The sequence below is a fragment of the Orbicella faveolata genome, unplaced genomic scaffold (genome assembly GCF_042242905.1).
Source record: "Orbicella faveolata isolate gen_17 unplaced genomic scaffold, um_ofav_v1 contig_12, whole genome shotgun sequence".
NCBI classification, from domain to species: Eukaryota; Metazoa; Cnidaria; class Anthozoa; order Scleractinia; family Merulinidae; genus Orbicella; species Orbicella faveolata.
The window spans coordinates 33,043,382-33,049,381 of NW_028301539.1; the positions used below are offsets into that span (position 1 = coordinate 33,043,382).

At 35.7% G+C, this 6,000-nt stretch overlaps 1 protein-coding gene across 1 annotated transcript in view; it reads right to left on the minus strand.

The window, feature by feature from the left end:
• The window catches only part of LOC110057856 (gamma-aminobutyric acid type B receptor subunit 2-like), a 16,976-nt gene extending 12,385 nt beyond the window's left edge, over positions 1-4,591 (minus strand). Inside the window, exon 1 of the mRNA XM_089283364.1 lies at positions 3,854-4,591. The gene's annotated coding sequence lies outside the window, so the exon portion shown is untranslated. The remainder of the gene's footprint in view (positions 1-3,853) is intronic.
• Between the last annotated feature and the right edge of the window lie 1,409 nt (positions 4,592-6,000).

Below are 6,000 nucleotides of genomic sequence, written 5' to 3' on the forward strand. Positions count from 1 at the left end.
TGACAAAAATGTTTCAATCGTGTTTGTTTCCCAATTCTATCTAGCTTCACTTACTTTATTATTGAATCCTCGACTAAAAAAACACTTACCTTTCAGTCATAGAAGATAAACCGACTAAAAGTGACTGCTAAACCAATTAGCATTTTTCTTTAGTTTGCGAGAAAAATTAAATCTCTTGGAAGCCCGGACCCAAATATTAATCTCTTTTTCACTCTGTTTTAATCATCCAGTGCACTTCACAGCCAGATGCATATGAAGACAGCGGATACTTAAGAAGCAATTTTTAATAAAGAACATGTGATGATACTCGCGTCTTAATAGAAGACGAATATGTTTTCACGTCTTAAAAATAACAAAGGCAGGGACACGTTCACACTTTCAGGTTCACATCAGACCAATCACAAAGTCGCAGAAAATTGATCTGTTCAAATACGAAGAAACTAAAAGAAGGCTCCTGTTACTTTGTTCTATAAATGTTGCCCAGTCTGTCGAAGTGAATAATGCTTTTGTTGGCGAATCATGTCAAGACTCCATTTTGCCTAAAGCCTTTTACTAAAATGTATTGACTACATCGCTTCGAAGGCAACACATACCAATCAAATGATAATTAGAGGGCAGCTGTTTTCATGAAGGTTGTCGAAGTTTTAAATGTTTTATCAATATAAGGCCGGGTTTTGAGCTGCGATTCCGCACGGATTTTGATAACTAAGAAAGACACACTACAGTCTAAGGTGTGCCACAATATTTACTGCCATGACTGACCTGGTGAAGTTCGTGTATCTGGTGGTTCATAATTAAAGATACATAAACAAACGGGAGAGAGACAAGCGTAGAATAAGGGAAAAAACTCTTAACAACTTCCAGTTGCCAGGGGGAACCATGCGGAGGTTACCCTGTCGTTTAGCCTTGTTTTCGCTGAACGAGCGAGAATCTAACCTGCGAGAAGACGACAGACATTTGTTTTGGCTAGCAAGAATGCGATTGTATAAAGAAATTGTCAGGAAGGAAAAGAAACAATTAATATCCGGCGGCTTTTAAGTTACGTAACGGCAGCTCAGTTTAGCTTCAAACATTTTTAATTAAGTTGTACACCCATTCTAAAAATATCTGTCATTGTCTTCCGTTGATTCATGAAGACCAAACAAATAGACAACTTTCTATGTACCGATGGCGACACTGCAGTCTGAGAAGAATCGTTGTTTTTGTTTATCCGGCCGGGGTACCTCCGCCAAATGATTCTTCGTAATTTTTCGCCCAAAGGAAGTGTATCGAAAAAAACGTTTGAAAGATATGCTTCCTTTGGACGACAAATAATAGCAATAGTAATAGTAATAGTAGTGGGAGCATTGGGATCAATACCACTGAGATTGAAGGACAATCTGAGAGTCATTGAGGTGGGCATTCCTGTTGGACTGATCCAGAGATGTGCATTGTTGGGGTCGGCAAGAATTCTTAGAAAGGTGCTGGAGATGTAGAAAGAAGAGAAAAAGCAAACAAGGGGTGTTTCTTGGCTTCCCTAGGCAACTTGTTGTTGCCCGGAGCCAATGACGAAACCAGCTTCAATATCATCAATAGCTGTGCGAATCTTTAATAATAATAATAATAATAATGATGATGATGATGATGATGATGATGACGGTTTAATGATAACTTTTCTACAGAATAGTTCTACATTCATCATATGCTAACTAAAAATTAAAGATACATATAGATATATCAGTAATCGTGGCCATTTTGAGGAAGGGTCTATTTCTTAGATGTTAATTGATAAACGGAGCGAGAAAATTGCTAGTTCGACTTCCCTTAATTCAACGTAAGTGCAAATTTTCCTTTTCTTTCATTTCCGGCAGAGAATGCATGAGCTTTTCTAAGACAGACGTACTGTTCTTTAAGAGTTATAGAAGTGGTCGGCGAGCTTATTTCAGCTTGTGTTAAATATATTTTACCCAACCGCTAAACTTAGTAAAATTCAGTCTGTATGACATAACGTTACTTATTGTTCAATGTGTAAGATATGTGGGGTGTAAATAAAATAATCCAGGACGTCATACAATGTGGAGCTAAGCCTGAATGGTAGTCTACATCTACATCTACAGCTACATAAGAAGGGGTCCTGCAAAGGGATATACCCATCACTGCAACAAAGGAGGGGGCGATAAAAATACCTGTTTATACATACTTAGATAAAAACCTACAATCATAATTAAAATTAAATTGTTCTAATCTAATACACCTGTTGGCAGATGACATCATCCATACATCATCCAAACATCATCCATACAGCATTATAGCCATTCGCAAACAAACAATTACACATGAGGTCCCTTGCAATAATTAAGACCGTTAAAGATGGAAGGGAATGAAATGAAATTTATCCCAAAAAGATGGTGGGTTGAATAATTAAAACTTCATGGTTTTATCTCAAACGTGATAAGCTGTCACGCGATTTTTGCACGGCTGATTTTTTTTTTTTTCTTCAAAGCACTGTACTAGAGAATCACACGTGCCGTCAAAAAGAATTATATTCTAAAGATCTCTCCGGCTGTGCACTTAATTGTAAAAAAGTATTATGTGCATGCAATAGTCAAGACTTATGACCATTCAAAATAATGCCTGGTTAAAACATTGAAAGCTTGCACTTGTTTTTCTTATTTTGCACTTGGTTTTCTTCGCTCTTAAACGGACGTACTACAATATTCAAAGTTTACCTCCAAAATGGGAATGACAACGTGATTTGCCAGAGTTTAGAGAACACTCCTTCATAAAAAACGCATAAGTGTATAACTCCTCATGAATAGATAATTTTCGCCGGTAAACATTCTAGTGAAAATGGTTAGAATTAGGCATCAAATTTTTCGCGCGCTCAAATTCGGTAGATAGAGGCACGCCGTTTGCGTTCTCGAGGGTGGTCATTGTTGCTACGTCGTCTCCTGAACAAGACGATGACGACGACGTCACGATGGACCGGCATGTGACAACACAAACCGAAACGACCGGTGATTGTTGCGTTTTCAAATTTCTCCGTCATAGTGTGGACGGAAAACATTTCATGCGTTTTGTCGACGGGACCTATTATACTACTGATAAATGTTAAAAGTTTACAAAGCGCAAATAGTAATATTGTATTCAGTTTAATATTAAGTTCAAATTTGCATGCTTAGACTAAAATTAGAATCGCAATTAGGGAAAACTATTTTAATTTGAAAGATGAATCTAGGAAAAATATATTGCATATTATATAATCGATATGAGGAATAATTCAAATTCAATTCATGTAAATATGAAATAAAGATTTAAATACTCGAGGCCGCTTGTAGGAAGCTTTTCTTAATGAACATGTCCTTAACCATGTTATTAGTAACTCGCTAAAGACAGAATTCGCCTACTCGTTTTTTTTTTTTTAAGAATCTCTATTCCTTAATGGAAAAAACAAATCCAAATTAACTTAATAAACACTAAATTGTGACATAAAATTGTCAGTAGCAAAGTTTGTGGCCAGCTCATAGCATACTGTAGCAAAATTAGTTTCTATTGTACTGTCATTGGGTTTGCGTTTGCGTTTGTCAATATTGAAGCCAAACCAGTAAGTTTCTTTTGATGAAAAGACTTTATAATAACCAGAAACGCTATGAAGGAAATTTCATATTGTCGTTTCAGTGAGCCGCTAGACAGCAAAGTTATTATTTTACCGGTTGAACATGCCGTTTGATATTTCAAATGCTAAATCCCATTTTGCTTGCATTAGCGAACACTTAGCCGGTTAAGATCACCCTAACATTTTGAATTCATGGAAATATATAAACGCGCCTTATGCTGTGAAAAAGTAAATAAGTGGCATTGAAAGATAACCTACCGACTTTTCAATACAGACGTTTTCTTGTGCTTCGCTGAATTGTGTTGTTATTTACGTTCAAGGTATGTACGGTGAATGACGTTTGTATTTTATATTTTAGCAAACAGCGGCAAAACTGAATAATTACATCAAGCGGTGTCACGTTTCAACGATATTGCGTACTTAACTCTTTCCCTTTTTGCAGTTAAATAGCGTCAGCTCAGTTTGTAAAATTTCCCTGGGTATGTCATAGTTAGGAAATGCACTTCTGTGTTTACATTTAATAAACGCATCAAAGAAGAAATAAACTTAATAATAGCCAATGAGATTTCAGTTTATCACTCAACTAGTCCTCGCGCGAATAATTATGTTGGGGGCCATTAACTGTTTTTGCCGCTTATTAACATTCTTTATCTTACCGAAAATTAAAGATAACACTGATAACCAGCATTCGAAATTTGTGTTAAAAACGTGTTATACCGAACAAAACAAGGAATGCATTAAACTGAACAAACCGATGTCGCTATGCCGCTGCCGCTGCCGCTAACCGATGTCGCTATTGTCTAGATCTTTATTTCTGCAAGCGTCTATCATCAAACTCAATGTTCCAATATTCAAAAATACCTCTTCTTCAATCAAGGCACACCCAGAAATTTCGCTGCAAAAGAGTAAATACTGAAGGGATAAAACCAAAATAGTTTATCTAAGGAACTTTTACGGATAGCGATTTCATACTTCAGATGTTTGTATGGAATACTATCATATCCTACTAGCCTCTTTAAAAATGATAATAAAAAAATAATTTTAATTATTATTATTGCTGTTATTATTTTACTTTGGAACTGAATTGTGAGAGAGTCATAGTTACAAAACTAGCAGGACTTTGCAGTCCGTTCGGCTCTCTAAATTACTGTAAAAAAATGATTAATGTATGACCGAGCAACTCTGCCTTAAAATTATTTCTTGTGTTTATATTTGATGTTAAAGGCGAGCACATTATAAAATCGGTTTTCGCTAGGAAACACTGAACCCTTGCACAGGTTATCGGCGAGATCAAACAGAACCTACTTGGTTGAGAAGTCTTATACCCAGTCTCAAGTTTCAGAAAACAACTTATGGTCGTCAAGATGTCTTATTCGAAATAAAGCCAGAGGACAGGAGGATTTTTTTTTGGAAAACAATTACTCTAAGTGTCAAAACTACAACTGTCACAGCTCTTTGGCTTAGTATAAAGACACATGAATGGAAACATTAAGAAGAACTACACCTTTTTTTTTTTACAACAATCTTGTTTTTCCGGCCGAGACTGAATATTCTTATTTTTCTGCCGATGTTAGGCTGAAAATATTCTCGTGCATATTCTTAGATCATAGCGTGTGGCATTTCCTTTTTCGAATTTAGTTTGTGTCTGGATGGTGTTAAAGTAATTTTGGAGCCAGCCTGCGGGCATTAAAGCTTGATATGACGCACAACTTCTTGCAGAAATGTTATTAGTATCGAACATAAGGCTAGTGCTGTTTTGTTGGCTTTTTGGCAAGTTTTGAATGGAAAACGAATTTTATACGATTTAGTAAAAAACATAAAATCGTATTTTATTCTCAAATTTTCAACACACAAAATCATCACCTTTTCAAAATCTCAGCCTCGGTTTTATTCTTAAAATATCCTTTAAATTTCGCAAATTTCAGCCTCGATATCCTTATAAAATATATTATATTCTTATATAAAAATAAAAGAGTGTATTTATATTTTAATCTAATGGGTTTGGTTTAATAAATTAAAATTACTGGTTCGTCTCAAGATCTTTGATGTAAAAGACCCCAGCTTTGTTTCTCTGTTTCTCATTTCTAGAGGGAAGGGATTATGGTGAATGCTGATTCCTGGTTGCTCAAGTCCGGAGATTACTTTCACGCATGCCTTCGTCAATCTGTGAAAAAAAAGATCGAATTCTGCATGCATACAACTTTTTTGATGATAAAAGGCCGCTTTTCCGTTGCAAAAGATTTGCATGTTATTCCTGGAGGTAGCGGATATCGAAAATAATTTTGTTTAAACATAATCTACTTTGCTGTCATGTGACAAAGAATTTAGTTGATAATGGCTTCCGTTGCTTCGTAATTTATTGATGGAAAAATTGGCAAATAAACATGTACTGAGACTGTTATAGC